The sequence below is a fragment of the Dermacentor silvarum genome, chromosome 11, assembly GCF_013339745.2.
Source record: "Dermacentor silvarum isolate Dsil-2018 chromosome 11, BIME_Dsil_1.4, whole genome shotgun sequence".
Classification (NCBI taxonomy): Eukaryota; Metazoa; Arthropoda; class Arachnida; order Ixodida; family Ixodidae; genus Dermacentor; species Dermacentor silvarum.
This window is the reverse complement of record NC_051164.1, coordinates 96,956,490-96,973,382: the sequence shown is the minus strand read 5'-3', so window position 1 is coordinate 96,973,382 and position 16,893 is coordinate 96,956,490. Positions and strand designations below refer to the sequence as shown.

Sequence of the window (16,893 nt, the reverse complement as noted above, 5' to 3'; positions counted from 1 at the left end):
TACATTCTTCCAATGCTCATCACATAACATCGACATTAATCGTGACATGGGTTCTGCCAGAGTTTCTTTCATTTAAATTTTCAATCATATTTTTCCACGCTCGTGAAGGCAATAATGTTCGTCAAACATTCATAATGACTCCGTATTGTGGCGTTCATAACGCAATATATTGCTGAAGACGACAGGATTGCGCAGTTACAAAACTGCTCGAAGCAACAAGAACAAAGTTAAGGCAAATCCATGTACTAAACGTCACCCCCATGGTACGTACGGTGATACTTGCATCCCCTGTAGAAACTAGCGCCCCATGTTCATCTTGTAATTTTTTAACGAAACTCGATGCACGACACTTGAACTTCCGGCAAACAGACATCACCTGTTTTGATGGTGTGGTGGGAGACGGACTACTAGGCATCAAATGCCCATCGTGTTCAAAGTCACACCGAATGCACGAGACCATGCCGATGGGTAAGGCTTAATAATTTAATGAAGTCATTTCGGGAGCACGTGCAGCATTCAGGGCTACATATGTTATTCGTTAACCCTCGCACTAGTACAACCTCCACAATAAACAAAGCTTGCTGCAATAATTACGCCGTCGAAAATTGCGTGCCACTGCATTTGCATCTTACTTTTTTTCACTGGCCATTTCTGAACGAATGCATACAAGGATTTCTGTTAGAGTTGTTCAACGCAGAGACCAAGATGTCGTGCCAAAGGCTTACGCCAGGAAAACGTTTTGCTGCCGTCACAGAAAGCTTGCCAAGATCTTCCGAAACAAGAACTCCCCTCGTATGCCGCACGGCACAATCTGAGTCTGCAATTTTGACATTTGTTTCATGTTTTTTCGGTGAAGCAGCTATAACACGCTGTCATGAAAACCATTGGAGTCGGCCTCAGTTGGCTTATGGGCCTGTCGCTCAGCTGAGCAATCCTTTATTCTCCCGTGAGAGTTGTTATAATTGCGAGCGTTAATGTCAGGGAGAGTGAGTACTGCTTCTCAGAAACTAACAATTATTTGTGAAAATGCGTGTGGATGAACTGGAATAGATGAAATAGTTCACAGCAACATTAGTGAGGTACAGCAGTTAATCTGTGAGTGCGTGATAGGATTCGCGTGAGGTTACTTGACCGACACAAGCCATGCGAAGACGTCATGACCGACCTTTAAGAAGACCAAGACTGAACTTAGAGTAGCTGTCACCGAAAAACGACATTTGCCTTTGTAATAGAAAATATCAAAGATGCTGATAGCGTGCGGTAGTCAAGTCTGAGAGTTGCTTTACTTGTACGATTATGAACTCAAGAGCACTGATTTGTAGTGTAACGCTGCGTGACAACGATTTTCCAGCCACACAGCACATCTTGCACCACGGCTGATGTTTTTACTCGGATATCACTTACAAGCTAGCTGACATAAGGGAAGCGTTCATGATAGAAAAAAAATATTAGTTATAGTACGCATTTAAGGGTAGACGCGCTCGGCGTTTATATGAATGCGCAGAAACAGGCAATGGCCAAACGGAACGAGCGCGAGCACCACCAACAACAAACGTCTTCTACTTCGTCTTCTGCTGGCGTCCGTATTTGTCACCACATTCACTCCCCGGTGAAAAAGGAGCCATCCTGGCCACCTATGGAGCAGGCAGCACTGGTGGGTCGCAGTGCGGCTTCAGTCGGTCGACATGAACAGTTCGCGTCCGCGACGCCGTTGGTCCGTAGATGGGTGAATAGGCTCAGTGACGTAGTTGACCGGGGACGTCTGTCGTAGAACCCGGTAATAGTTGTCATACTATGAGCTGAAATTTATGGAAAGGCCGGGAGTAGAAAGTAGCAGGAGTAATGCTGTCGACGAGAAGACCTATCGTGTCGTCAGGCAGTTGAGTAGAGTATGCGCTATCAATATCCTCAAGCCGACCTATACATTACCACATAATAACGTGGCTGGGGAAGAGAACCGATTCGTGACATGAACGGCGCGGCAAGAGTTTTCGACTGTGAGAACTGCAAAAGGGAGGAGGAAGTTTTTGCAAGAGGTGAAGGCTTCGGAGGGCGTAAACAGGGCGGTGGAAGAGGGCGCAGAGCCGCAAGAAAGTGTCACAGAAACAGAAGACAAAGGAGAGATGTCAGTGTCCGCTGCGACGACCACTATAGAAGAAGGTGGCTTGTCAGATGGAGAATCTCTTGTTTTCTTAAAACGCTTAGACATTTATTCAAATGTAATCTGTGATTGCATGATGACAGCTGCTTTTCAACGCTTCATATGCATCTCATTATGCAATAGTAATACTTAATGATTCATGGTAATGAAAACAGCAAAAAATATGCAGCCTTTGGTCCACTTCCTTTGAACAATAAAAAATCCCTATAAGGTAGATATTGAAGTGGAATGTCTTGTAAATGTTAAAAACATTTTGAAAGATTATGAATTTTATTTGTGTTTTGTGCTCTACATCTATGTGTGATCGTGTTAACTTTAGGGCCGCTCCCGTCTCCTCCCTTCATTAATTCTGTCTTTCGGAGTTATGCAAAATAAATAATAATAGTTCAAAAATTTTATTCTGTGAGAGAGAAATCTACCCTGACTGATGCAGTTAAAGTTGCGTACAATCAGAATTATTTCTCCTGGAAACTTTTAGTCAGCATAATCAGCATGCGTGCAGCAGGATGAACCTTCAACACTTCAACTAAGTGATTGCTTCTCGCCTGGAATTATGAAATGTTTTTTCTCTGCAATTTATAGCCATCAAAGTAGCGCAACTGCTACAGCAAGGCATCCAAAGCCCCTTATATTAACATATATGAAATGTCAAACTAACTTGTCGGTCAGCTCCATCAAGCCACCTCGCTTGACGGCATCAAAAAGTTGGGTGTTGCAACTAGACCATGTGCTTGAAGCTCGGTTTTGAGAAATCATGAATCTTGCATTAGAACAATAGCCACACAGGCAATAATTTATGTTATCAAATACTGCATGAAGACAAGGTCGTAAAAAAAGAAGCGTCGGAAAAGGGCGTCACGTCGCAACTTCTTGAGAACTTTGTCAGGAAGATGACAATTCATCATAAGCACAGCGTTCGCCCAACTTTTCCTTCTCATAGAAGCAAATAATATGTAATATAGTTAGCGGGATTAGTACTCATAATGACAACGACCACATTCAGAAAGTTCGTGCTAACCAAGACAGAGAAATGTGTGGCAATACACCAGGGGCCGAATTCATAAAGCTATTATTTCGGTAGTTTTCTTTGGCATTGGCCAGCTGGGTTCGTCAATATTATTTCCAACATGAGAATTGGCTGAAAATTTTCCTTACAAACAACTCTAACATAAGAACCGTTTGCGAACATGGGCCACTATTATAGCCTCAGAGACGAACCTGCTATGTCATAGCGGTTCCTTGCTGCAAAATTATTTTTGTATAAATAACTATTTTGTGACTAAGCCATTCTTCCATTGTTCCATTGTTGCAAAGTTTACTAAGAAAGGATATTTACTTGAATGCTAGAAACACTATTTGTCATGGGCCACATCGTCTGGCAAAAATGTTAAAAATTACTTACACTGCAGTCAGGGCCCCAAGCGACAATTACGCCATTGTTCAGACAAATCAGGAAGTTGGTATGGTTAGCTAACGAAAAAACGCCTAACCAAGGCATTAACCAGAGTCGACACTAGAAGTGTTGATTTGCAACTCCACACCCATAATATACTAGAAAACCCGTGTGTGCGAATTATTTGCGCGTGAATGATATTTGTACATGCACCTATTCGCTGCAGTGCGCGCTTTCCTTGAATCCTATCATTCTCTGGGCTTTGTGGCAAAATATGTATACACGTTTGTCATGAGTGACAACGCAAGACAGAGAAGAAAAAAATAGCAAGAACGCAATCTGAAGTGTTGCTGAAGAGCGAAGGGGAGAGCGAAGTGAAAGAAAATGAACTACAAAAGGATGCAGGCGATAGAACGGAGATTGTTGGGTGTTGCGGGAACGTCAGGGCACAGCTGCGTTAAAGCTTGCCTAAGGAGGGTCCTACCCGCAGCACATCAGCTTGACATTCACGGCCCGTTCTACGGCTACGGTGTTGATTGTGGCACTGCACCGCGGTCCCCAGCCTTCACAACTCTTGACATGATTGACGACGACCGGCTGGCATTGCACGGGCAACTCTCCGTTTCCAGCTACTTTTTTGTAAGGCGTGTCCTTTACCAGCCTTGCCGAGGGACACGGAGGACGAAAACACCCTAACACAGGTCCAAGATCAGCCTCACCTTACGCTACCTTGTGCGAGCCACGCCATCTCGTCGACTGGTGGTCAGGACATCTTTCACTGGACTGTTCGTACAAAAAATTAGGCCTCTGTGTGTTTCATGTGTTCTGTTTTGTGATCAGGAATTCTTTGTCGTTAAATTTTTTGCTTTGAGATGTTAGTTTGTGGCTCTTGTGCCTTCGGTCGATCTATCGGGTGCATGCTAGAGACTTCATGAGCGTTCGCGTAGTATTAATTGCAAGCAAGGCAACATAGTTACAGAATTCTAGTCAGTGAGGAGCAGCGTCACTAAAACGCACCAACGGAAAAAGGTATGTCAAGCTAGATTGATAGGCAATTTACTTAGAAACATATCGTCGTTTTCTCTGTGTGAATATGACACTTTATTGCGTCGAAAATTGCCACCGAAGGTCTTGCTGCTGTTACACAACTTGAATCGCCCGCTCCAAAACGGATCAGTTGGCGTAATCCACACGTGACCTCCCTCTATGGCGTTCTCCATGAATCAGCCAGTGCTGATGTCACAGGAGAGATGGCGCAGTCTGCAACCGGTGGCACCGCTGCGATTTTTTATTTCATAATTATCTCGCATATAAAAGATGTGTTCTGGCTACGATTGATGAATTCGTTGTTACAGACGCCTAGTATTTCAATCTAGCTTAATAATTTTCTTTAGTGCCCCTTCAAAAGAGCACAGTGATATGCTCGTCTTCAAAGACAAACGATGATGGTGTGCCCATCAAGAAGGAGAGAGGCTAACAGTTTGGTGATCTTCAGTGAGAGAGTGCTCATAGTGCATAGTGAGCAAGACAGCGTGTTGTCCATAGAGGGTGCATTGTGCTTGTCACCAGCAAAAGAGCCATGCTGCTCATACGGAGACAGTATGCTTGTCTTATGCGACTCAATCAGCTAGCATGCTCGTTATTCATAATGTTACGGGTAAGTGAGCTCCAAGAGCCCAGAAGCCTTTCGTAGCTTTTCTTGTGGCGGCTGGTTTGTCTAGCGTCAGTTGTATCTGAACCCAAGACCTGTCGGGAAAAAGCTGTTGTGATGCGCTTAAATCTTACTGGGGCGTGGGGAGATGAAATTTTCGAAGTTCTCACTGTTGTGTCGTTGAGCAGAATAAGGGCATTCTGTCCCAAAGAAACTACAGGGTTAAATAAAGAAGACAGTACAACGTGTAATACGACAAACCATGGTGTAAACATAAATTTAAGATCACGTGTGATTACCAAATAATCCGACATTACGCTGGTAAGTTTGTATCACCACTTGCTACAGTCCAAGAAAAAAAAACGGTGCATTTAGAACGTGAACTTATAATGGGCTTATCAATCGCCAAACTTAATTATTTCAATACTGAATTCCTAGCATTGACGACGTTTTGACTTAAACATGTTGTGGTTGGTGGTTATCAATGAAGATCTTTGAAATGGTTGCTGTCTTCGTGGCTTTATGAAACAGAAACATCTAACGGATTTTGCTACAAGTTTTGGTCTGTTTGAAATAAACCGATTGTTTGAAAGCGTTGCGGGATATGGTTTCAGAGGATGATAGACAACGTGCGTCTTAACTTCAAAAAAAGAAAAAAAAATCACGTCTGCAACATTTTGTTCTGTTATATGATAATCTACTCGAGGCTGCTGAATATGGCATTCCACGTTTGTAACAGGAACTTTTCGCATTGTATGAAGTTAAAGTGAAATTGTCAAAATAGTAAGAGCTGTCGTATTCCTTGAAAGAGCGAGCGCACTCTTGCCGAAAAGAATCACCGCATATCCAAGAAGTGAATGATGATGAGTGGGCGAAGCACCGGGGGATCATTCGGGTAACCCTACTCTACATTTGTGCAGTATATAAAGCGCTTATATAGCCCTTGTGCGCCGCAGCGCCCCTAGCGGTCTCCATGCAAACCAGAGCTACGGACAACGGACGACGAGGGACAAGGCTCGGCCCTAAGGTGCTTTGCCCCTAATAAAAATACGCCGGAAGCGCGAACTAAGCACTCTCACCTAATAAAGCTATACAACGTATAATTTTGGCAGTGTTTCTGGTCTTTGGTGTACATTTTCGAGCACTTATGAAACGACTGCACATTTGGGAGTAAACTGAAAGAAAAAAAAACTATTCTAGGGTTTTTCATGTCAAAACCACGCGATTATTTGGCCATTTGGGGTTGTTTACGTGCGCGCAGTACACTTTACACAGACGTTTTTGAGGCTTGGCCTGCGTGTAAACGCGGCCGCCGCGGCCAGAATTTGATCCCACGCCCTGATGCTTAGTAGCGCCGCTATGAGGTATAGTAGTGCAACAACACAGCCACTACGTCACCGCGCTGGGTAGGGAGTAAGGTAACAAGGTGGTGCATTCGTGTGGACTGCCGTATCGTGAGCATAAATGTTAAAATTTAGTCAATATAACTTCAACCAACCCCAGATGTTGTCTATCCGTGAATAATCAACCTATTTAAACTGAATTTTCAGGAACTAATCATGGAAAGGACATACTATCGTGCCGAATATCGGTATTACTGAACTGTCCTGAAAAAGAAAAAATAGATCTTAGAACTGTTTCACGTCGAATTCAGAAGGAATATTTCATTAGCCGTGCGATTGCGTGTGAATAGTGTATGTTGTTATTTGCGTTTCTTTTTCTTGCTTGAAATAATTTTGTACTTGTCTTGTATGTGAAAGTGCTTTTATATATTCTTATGTACCTAGAAAAATGTATTGCTTCATCACGTTACATAAATCTCAAATTTCTGTTAGGAAAAGGCGTGTATTGTTGGTACAAAATGATTATAGTGTATGTTTTTTCAAAATATATTTTATGTATTGATGTATTGTTGCGTGAAAAGAGTTCAGAAAATGTCTGCTGCCAAATACTGTAGGGGCAGGGGCCTTTGTCAAGCCGCTTAAAATAGCGGCTTTTTGCTCCTGTCCTAGCATGTGTACATTCAAAGATGAATGCTGAAATAAAGGAAAGGAATGGAATGGAATACTGATACATTCGCGCTCTACGGTTTTTGATGTCTGTAAATTATTCCATCTGTGAAATACTTTTTTTTCGTTCTGCTTTGCGATTGAATATAATCAAACCATCAGAGAGAATACTATTTCGTCCCTCCGATAATTTTTCCTTGCGGTTTTTTATTAAGACATATTTTAGATCTTCATCACTACCGCCGCTATTATTTTTCTTGTCCGAAATGCTATAAATGAACAACATTTTATCGAATTTAATGAGGAAAGGAAACACCGATTCACACAGCGCGTGGAATCTGCATAATAGTTTTTGTTAGAGAGTATGTTTTGTCAACTACTCTCTTTCAAGCATGTTGACATTACTCTTTCTCAATCATTGTGCATGTTGAGTAGGTGCTTGGTTGCTCAAGGAAACATTAGGTGCCACAAATAAGTGTAATCGCACGCTTGCTGTCAAAAATGCAAAACTTTTCATTAAAATGGGCTCAGCAGTTGTCTAATGAGACCCTTTCAGCGCTATATTTGTATGAACATAGGTGGAGGAATACCTGAAGACGTATCATAAGAAAGCCGCAAAAATATTCTGGTTATCGTGCGCGATTTTCTAAGAAACTAGGATGGTTTTAATCTGCTTGGGTCAGAAGGATGTCGTGTAAATGTTAACAATTTTGCTACATTTATTCAGTTTTTATCGGTTTTGTGCTGCACAACTGTAGTTTGCTTGTGTTGTTTGGCACTACCCTTTCCTCCTTTCTGTATGGTACTGATTTGACCTGAAATAAAATGAAAGACAAGAACAATAACTTTTATGCTGTAACGAAAGAAATATACATCCACTGAGGTATTTAAGAATGTTGATTCTTAAAATTATTTTGAACGAGAAGGTTTTCTGGGCATATTCGGCGATTGTGCAGCAATGATAAACCTTCTGCATATTAACTGCTCTCAAAGTGATGTCTCTCGCTGGAATTGCGACATATTTCGTTCATGCACCTCACAGCGATCGAAACGGCGTAATTGCTCCAGCAAGGTCTCTGAGACCTTTTGCTTGACATTTGCGAGATGTCAAACAACTTTTTGTCAGCTTTTCCAGGCCGCGTCGCTTGATAGCGTCAAAAAGCTTGGTGTTGGAGCTAGAACACACGCTTAAAGTTAACATTTTCACATTCATAATTTTTTTCTTTTAACATATCCAGAAAGGCGATGGATTATCTATCAAATACTGGGTGACTGAAGACTATGCAAACGAAATAAGCGATGGGAGAAACCTTGTAGTTGCAACTTCTTAAGAACTTTGTTAGGAAGCAAAAAGTTCGCCCAAAGCACTGTGTGCTCGCCTAACTTTCTTTCCCCTTCGAAGCAAAGATTACGTATCGTGGTTGAAAAGATTAGGACTCATAAAAACAGAGAGTGCTTTACATAGGCAGTATCAACCACAAAAAAGAAAAGATCTCGGCAACTTCAAAATCAATCTTTAATCTTATGATGACAACTAAATGTTAACCATGTTATTAATTTTACTAATAATGCAGCCTAAAAGACGAACCTGCTTTGTAACAACGCTTTGTTTCTGAAAAAAAAAGTTTTTTGCTAAAGATACCTTTTCTATGACTCTCATTCTTCCAAAAATAACTTTGTTTTATACGTACAACAGACTTACAACAATCTACATGGCGAATAATGTGCAAGAAAGCAAATTTAATTGAATGTGGAAGTCGCAGACTGTAAGGAACAATATATTCTGTCAAAAAGTTTATAAAACACTGGCGATAAAGCCAGAGCGCAAAACAACTACATCATTGTGAATTGGAAGCAGCACGCTTGAAATGGGTCTACTTCCCTAAAGGAAAAGCACGTAATGAAGGCATCAACCAAAAGCACAACCTTTGTCAGCATAACTGTCCATTTCCAGCTTTACACACATGGTATAAAAGCAAACTTGATTCTACATTGTTTCCGCTGTCATGAAATTTCTAAATACAACTGTGCATGGCAATGCGTGCTTCTCTCTCCCATATTTCTCGGTTACATTAAAGCTAAAGAGTTCGTCATAGTTGCGTTCTATTTTTCATATTTTTTTTGCTTTGGCACTCATGATGCCTCTTTTTTAAGAGTCATCATGAGTGCCAAAGCAAGAAATGATCTGAAAAATAGAACGCAACTGCAGATATTGCATGGTAGTGGGCAGAGGTTATGTACGCAGCAATAGAAAAGGGAAAAACAGACGAAAGAAACAAAAAACGTAGGCGATGGAGTGGAAAGTGCTGACATGTCATCCATAGGATGAAGATGTATCACCAGTTTCGTACGGGGAGCGTCAGAAAGTCACTGCGTTCACTTGTGCGCGATGTAGATAACGTCAGCAGATCGACGTAACCTTCACTGCCTGATCCCCGGCTGCAATTTGGTGGCAGTACTCAAGATTTCCCGCCAACTGTCCCCGCGGTTCAGACAGCCTTCACGATTTCCGACAAGACACGAGAACTAGCTTTTGTTCGCGGCAACGTTTCGCCGCGTCTTTTCGGCAGCGTCTCATGTAAGCTGTATTATTATCAAGCCTCATTGAGAGTACGTTGTACGCCGCTTTATAATCGTCTATGTATTATTGCGATATCAATTGTATGGACACTCCAAGCGCATTTCTGCCGCCGTTGTCATCGCCATCGCCGCGAGGTTCCGTATGAAGTCCAACGGCGATAAAGTCGTCTCCGTGCGCGGTACTTTGTGTGCGCGAGTGAAAGCGTACGAGGGTGAGCCGGCAATCGCGGCTCAATATTGCGCACGCGCGGGAGGAAGGCAGGCCGGAAGCGTGCGGTCTTTCGCGCGCGAGGCAGGAGGACGAGGTGACGGAGAGGGAGAGGGTAAGTTATGCTCCGTCGACTGCTGCTCACAGCGCGGGCGCCGTATCTTGTTTGGCGCTGAGCCGTGCTCCCTCAAGGGCTGCAGAAGATAGCGTCAACCTTTCCCTTTCCTCAAGAACCACTTATCATCGTATCTTGAAAGCGATCTGGGACGTGGGCGAAGTGCCCGCCCGCGCGGGCCTTATCTTTAAAGCGATCTGCGATGGGGACAAATATATGCACCGAGTGCCGGTAGCTTCGTATGCGCTGTGCTTTCGACGTTCGCGTTGAAGCGAGACACCGCGAAGGTCAATTTTCCCGCTGCTGCTGGGTGCGTTACTTCACTCGAGCGTTTTCACAGCGAGTTCCCGCGGTCATCGAGCGAGATGTGTTCATGTTTAGCCGTGCGCCCGTGACAGCGTACTTGTCTATTTAGTTAGTAAGTAAATATTTACAACTTTATACGACCCATTAAACTACTATCCTTGCTTCGTATAGCTATCTATTAATTTGCTATCTCAATCGACGCTTCGCCTTTCAGGCGAAACTCCGACTTTTTATGCTATGTCGGCACCTTAACATGTCGAGTGACTAAGGTTTTAAGTAGTTAGTTCATGAAGGAACTTATATACAGTATAGATTTGTGCCTGGTAGTCCTACGCTCTTTGACTTTCAGTTGTTTATTTTTAAATCTTCGTTTATTCCTCCTGCTGTGTTTCCTGTCACTCTCTTGGGCACAATAATTTGCATAAAAGTGCCCACTGAGGTCTGGTATGGGTTTATCGCAAACAAGATAGCCCGTTAGCAGCATGGTACATGTGCCCAGTAAGAGAACAAACGGAGAGATTAGGCCACATGTGCTCTGTCGGAGATCATTGTTTTATTGTGATAGCAATTATATGGACACTCCAAGCGTATTTCTGCCGTCGGCGTCGCCGTCGCCGTTGCCATCGTCGCCGTCGCTGTGAGGTTCCGTATAAAGTCCAAGTGCGATAAAATCGTCGCCGTGCGCCGTATGCTGTATGTGCGAGTGAAAGCGCGCGAGGGACGCGCGCTTTCACGCTGAGCGAACGCACATGGGAGAGCAAACGCGACGTCTTCTGTCGTGCGAAGGGCCGTGGGGGATGGGAGGGAGGGAGGGGAGGCGACGCTTAGCTGCGGCACCAAATGCGTATCTTGCGACCGGGTGCAAGGGTAACTGGTGACTCAATCTCCCACGCGAAAGGAGGAAAGCGGGAAGGCAGCGCGGGAGGGAGGGGTTGCGGCTTCTGCTCTGCGAGCAACTGCGTACTTGTACTTTGCGCGGCTGCGGGATGTCGCGTGCACCGTATCTTGAAAGCGATCTCACAGGGCTGTTACCTGTGTTTGCGCTGTGCTTTCGCCGCTCAGTTTCCGTTGAAGCGATAGACCGCACGAACCTCTGCTCGCTGCGCACGCCAGCGTTTTGACAGTGGTTGTCTGCGGTCATCGAGTGTGATCTATTCATGTTTGCTTATGCGCGCTGATACCATGCTTGTTAATTCAGTTAGTGAGCAAATATGTCCAAGTTTATGCAGCCGATAAAACTACCATCCCTACTACCCTCTACTAATTTGCTATCGCAATTCATGCTTCGCTTTCAGGGCGAATCTGCGACTTTTTTGGTGAGTAAATAGTTTGGAGATCAGAACAAATGGAATCCGATGCGTCTAAAGGAGAGGGGGGGGGAATGGGGATCTGATCGTCCAGCTGGTTGAAACGAGCTAGAGTATGCAAATTTTTTCACTGTGGCATAATGATGATGTGCTAGGACATTTGCAGTTGGTGAATATACTGGAAGGTTTGCAGGGCCTCGGAACTTATTTCACGTGCGTCATTTCAATGAGCAAAGTGAGTTGAGGTTCGCAGTGCCTGTTGTTGTTCCGATAGACTTGATGACGTCTCGTATCCTTTGAAGTCAAACGAGTCGAGTGTTCTCTGTTGTTGTTGCGGATCAAATGTAATTCTGAGTTGACGTTGGCTGACGAAGCTGATTCCATTTCCCTTCGAGAAAGATGATGGGTCTATTGAACCTCAGGAACAATAGCGTCACAAAAATAGGAGTTAGCTGGTCGTGTCATTGAAATGTTGCAGCGGTATTTGCCATTCAGGATGTACAACACCAAGAAGACAGGTGACCGACTATCATGGTCTGGAGAGGCTATCTTGCGTAAACAGTGCTAAAGTGGTGTCATCGCTGCGGAATTTTAAGCAAACGTTTCTCGTTGACATTTTATTATCTATTCTATAACCTGCCACCAATCAAACCAGTTCCTCTGCCGAAACGTTGATGCCAGCCTGAAGCTTTCCTTGTTCACTCACTGTTGATCCCTTCAAGTGCCCACCATCCTGTAAGGTCTTTCTCTGGTTTGAATCTACTGTATGTCGTTATCTGAGCGTGCTCTTCCAGAATTGCAATTTGCATGAGACTACGACACCTCATCACGTGTCTACTAATCACTTTCGGTTTGACCACTGCTCATATGTCTGCGGAATTGCGCATGATAGACAATGCACGGCTGTCCGTTTTCTTACCACCACTTCAAGGCGCGATCCTGTACTTGAAGGGCAAAGTTGCAGCAGACGCCTCACCCTCATCTATCGAAGCCATTAGTTTCCAGAGTCATTATGTTGGATGTCCCCCCAAAGTACACGCAGTTCTCTTTTCAACGGTTCTCTTTTCTCAGCCATTAGAAATATAAAAATGACCTGTGAGACGAGCTTTCTGGACTAATTGGCTACATGCACATCGCAAGAAGTTTGGACAAAGTTTTCGAGGCTTGTATCCTGAGCGTACACTTGGAAAACATCTCGGAGTTCACGCACCTGTGGGTGCTGTGTATCAAGAGTACCATAAGTGGATCAAAGCGTAGCATCACCCGCGAGGAGGAGAAATCGGATGCTCTCAATATCCGGCAGGCTTCGCACAAGATAAAAGTAAGAGTAGGAATTGTTCTGGCATGAGCATGGAGGCCTTGGGCCATGCCGTTCTTTGTTGTGAACGATCGCATTCATACTCTGTCAACACGTACTGAAACTGCTTTTGAAAATAGCAATAAATTGATAATATTTTTGACTAGTAGAGGCATGCCGCTTCTGTGAGTATTTTTGAATCAAATCATGTTCGATGCTTTCTTATGCGTACGCGAAGACTGTCGCTACTATACCCCCCGCACAAAGTGACTGCCAGGCGCGACTTGCAAGACCTCATCTGCCAAGATAAATTGTACCTAAAGCACCTAGAAACTTCCAGCTGAGCGACATGGCATTTCTTATGATGCTCCAACCATTAAATGTGAGAGTCGAATGGTCAGATAACTTGCAGACCGTGGGAGTCAGAACTATTTCTCAGGCGGCAAAGCTTATGAATGGTTTGTCTGCTTTGGGGATTTCTTCAGTAAATGGCGGTTTTTCATTGACAGGAATGGTACTTTCGTACCGTACTTCGTACATTGATTCAGAGTGATGGGAGCTCCTCCCCCTTCTTCCGCATCTATATTTTAATCAGTTCCTAAGGAGTATTAATATATTCATACCCCGGATTCATTGTCATATCGTTCTTTCAATAGCTGCGGTGAGTTCAGCCTTCGTAAACGGGTCGGTAGAAAATGAAGTATCTGTTTTAACGCTTGAAGTAGGAGTGGCTAGAAATAGTGCTTTTGAAAGATACGTACCATCATTGCTTTTGCTTACTCTTCTAAGACGTATCTGCATCTACCGAGAACCAGACGCTCGATGGTACTATGGTGTAAAAGTTACAAACAGGGATAAGGTGCCTTAGAAAGACTGACCTGTGTTTTGACATGTGGACCTATCTTTGTCAAAGCAAAGATAGGCCCACCCGTAGAAACGTAGGCCAGTCTTTCTGAGGCAGCTTAACCCTGTTTGTAACTTTTTACCCCTGCGTGCTCCTCCATCTGTCAGGCCTCTTCTTCATTTATGATTAACGACAAGTTACTAAAGCTTACTTTTGTAAGTCAGTTCGGCGAGCAAAAATTTAGCGTTGCTTTCCCTCAGTGCTTCTCTGCAAGAATGCAATAGTGGTATATTTCATTAGCCGCAGTAACGAGCTATTTCATCATTTCTTTCAGATACTATACAACTAACGTGGTGTCATGCTAGCTGGGGGAGCGCTCTTCATTGTGCTTTTTTTGCTATCCCCCAGTGAAGCCTTGTCGTTTTTAAACGTGAAAATTGTCCCTGTTGATGGCGTTACCACGTTAGGAGGTAAGCTATAATGCCTGGCAAGCTCCGTTGCTTTGCGAAGACGCCCATTGTAGACGATTCTAGCAGCGGATGTAGCTCAGTGGCACATAAGGGGTATTAGCATTCATATAATAGGGGAGAAATTGAATTAACACATGCTGTTGGGCGAAAGTGTATGACACAGTCGCAAGGCACAAAACTCGCCTGGTATGCGATGTTCAACGCGGAAGGTCATAACAGGGCCATAGAAGCAAACGTATGTTGTCAGAATTTACAGCACATTTGGTTCTTGCACGGAACTAAAGAAGTCTGACAGCACATGGTATACATGAATTGTTGTTATATTGTATTTTGTCAATAAAGCCAGGTATATAAAACCAGGACTATTGAAAAGTTTTGCCTATCTTGAATATCATGGTGTTCACTACTCTATGGCTATCAAATTTGTTATAATTTACATATTGCTTCTTTTCTGTTGTCTTTGTTTAAATCAGGTGAGACAGGCAAAGCACACATGAGACATTATGAGTCTTAAATACTGTGTATGCAAAGTAACATGACTGAATAGGAGAAAAAGACAAATTTGGCAAGAATTTTATGCCCATCATATTTAACGTTTTCAAAAGCAATTTTAATGAGCGTAAGCAATGTCTACTAAGGAGTTCAAGCATTGCTTCTGAGCATATATTTCCCATGGGCTTTATGAACACGTGCAAAAATGAATAATCGGTAAAGTTAATTGTATCTGTATCATATACGCATCTAAGTACTTTACAATCATTTCTTGCAGAGCAATGCTTCTACCAGAATGAAAAATTTCGTTTGACCAGGAACGTATCCAACAAATGTGAACGATGGACTTGCTATGCTGATTCCAGTGTGGTGGTGGTAACGAAGTACGTTGAAAGTTTAAAGCGGTGCGATTGTAACTAGCGGGTAGACAGAAAAAAAATGCTCTGATCCCCGTGCTTTATATTAACGTCGTGGCTTTCTTTTCCATCTTTCAACCGTCTCCCACTTTCTGTACAAACATTATAAGCAAAGTACCCTACAGCTCGCGACAAATCAGCACCAGCCTTTTCTTTGTAGAATGTACGTTTCATTTCAGTTCTATTTCGGCAGAGCCATATGCTTTTCCATCGCACATTACATAAAAAAAACGATAATGTTAACGAGAGTTATGCCACTGCAGTCTCCATTATTACATACAGCGCGAACGAATCGAACACGGACAAAGAAGAGAGACGTAACACAAGAGCTTATACATATATCTTCTTTGTACGTGTTTGATTTGTTCGCGATCTAAGCGAAAATGCAAAAGAAAAACGCCCGTGTGCTTGCGTTGTAGTGCACGTTCAAGAACCGCAGGTGGTCAAAATTAATCGGAGCCCTCCACTACGGCGTGCCTGATAATGAGAACTGATTCTGGCACGTAATACCCCAGAAAGAAGTAATAATGCAGATGTACCGACTCGCCGAACTAGCTACCATACTACTGCACTCTAGTATCTAGTCTACCCGAATTCAGTAGTATCTATGAAACCCTCCTAACACAGCTTCCATCTTTAGGCTGCATTAGGAATGTTTCAGGAACGTAAGGTGGGCAGTCACCATCATATGTTGATAGCGCCTGGCAAGTCTTGACCTACATAATAGTATTTGATAGTTACAAGATCTACAACAACATCGGTGTAATCTACTGCAACTTTGAAATGACGGAAATGATGCGTGAACAAAATACAACGTTTTGCAGCTATCTCGACTAAGTCCATTTCTTCTCTTCGTATTGTGCTTTATGGGAGTAGAAAGTTCACTGTATGGCTTATTCCAAAATATTGTTATGAGCCAGTTGTCCGGCAGACAAAGAAGATGCTGAAGCTAGAGCCGAAGAGACGAGGAAGCGGTGAAACTGTGGTTCGCCATCTTTGTTGTTGTTGGCCAACATTGTACATAGTGTGAATAAACCCCCTTTTCTGTAAATCTCCCCGTAACATCTTGGTGGAAGTGCGGGGTACATCACCAGCACATCACGGAACTTCGAAGCGGAAACCTCGTGGGCCCTTCGACCATGTCGACTGAGAGGCCCGCTGCTTCAGCTTCGGCTACCACAGCACCGATTGTCTTGACTCAACTCCGGGACCCTGGCGCCTTCTCGGGCACTGACAACAAGGACGTTGAAGACTGGCTAATCGAATACGAATGCGCTAGCAAGAGCAACCGTTGGGACCCGACTCTAATGCTGGCGAACATCGTTTATTACCTCGAGGGAACGGCCCGTGTTTGGTTCCGAACACACGAGGAGGAATTGACCAGTTGGGACACTTGCAAGCAAAAACTGCAGGAACTCTTTGGGAAGCCACTTGGCCGCCAACGGCCGCCCCGTAACAATATTATGAAGGAGAAGCGCATTACAGTGCTCAGCAATAAAAGTACCTTCCGGAAGCCCGCTAGAATTAAGGTTGTGTGTTAAAATCCTACTTCAAAGGAAATTAGGACTCAGTACCGATTCCACAATTGCGTAGTTAATAAGACCTCAAAAGTACGGCGTCTTTGAAATATAGCTGAAATGTATC

The 16,893-nt window shown here is 43.6% G+C and overlaps 1 protein-coding gene across 1 annotated transcript in view; it reads left to right on the top strand.

The window, feature by feature from the left end:
- Window positions 1–9,608: 9,608 nt before the first annotated feature.
- LOC119433285 (uncharacterized) overlaps window positions 9,609–16,893 on the top strand; it is a 148,950-nt gene continuing 141,665 nt past the window's right edge. The window contains exon 1 of the mRNA XM_049659060.1: window positions 9,609–9,792. The gene's annotated coding sequence lies outside the window, so the exon portion shown is untranslated. The remainder of the gene's footprint in view (window positions 9,793–16,893) is intronic.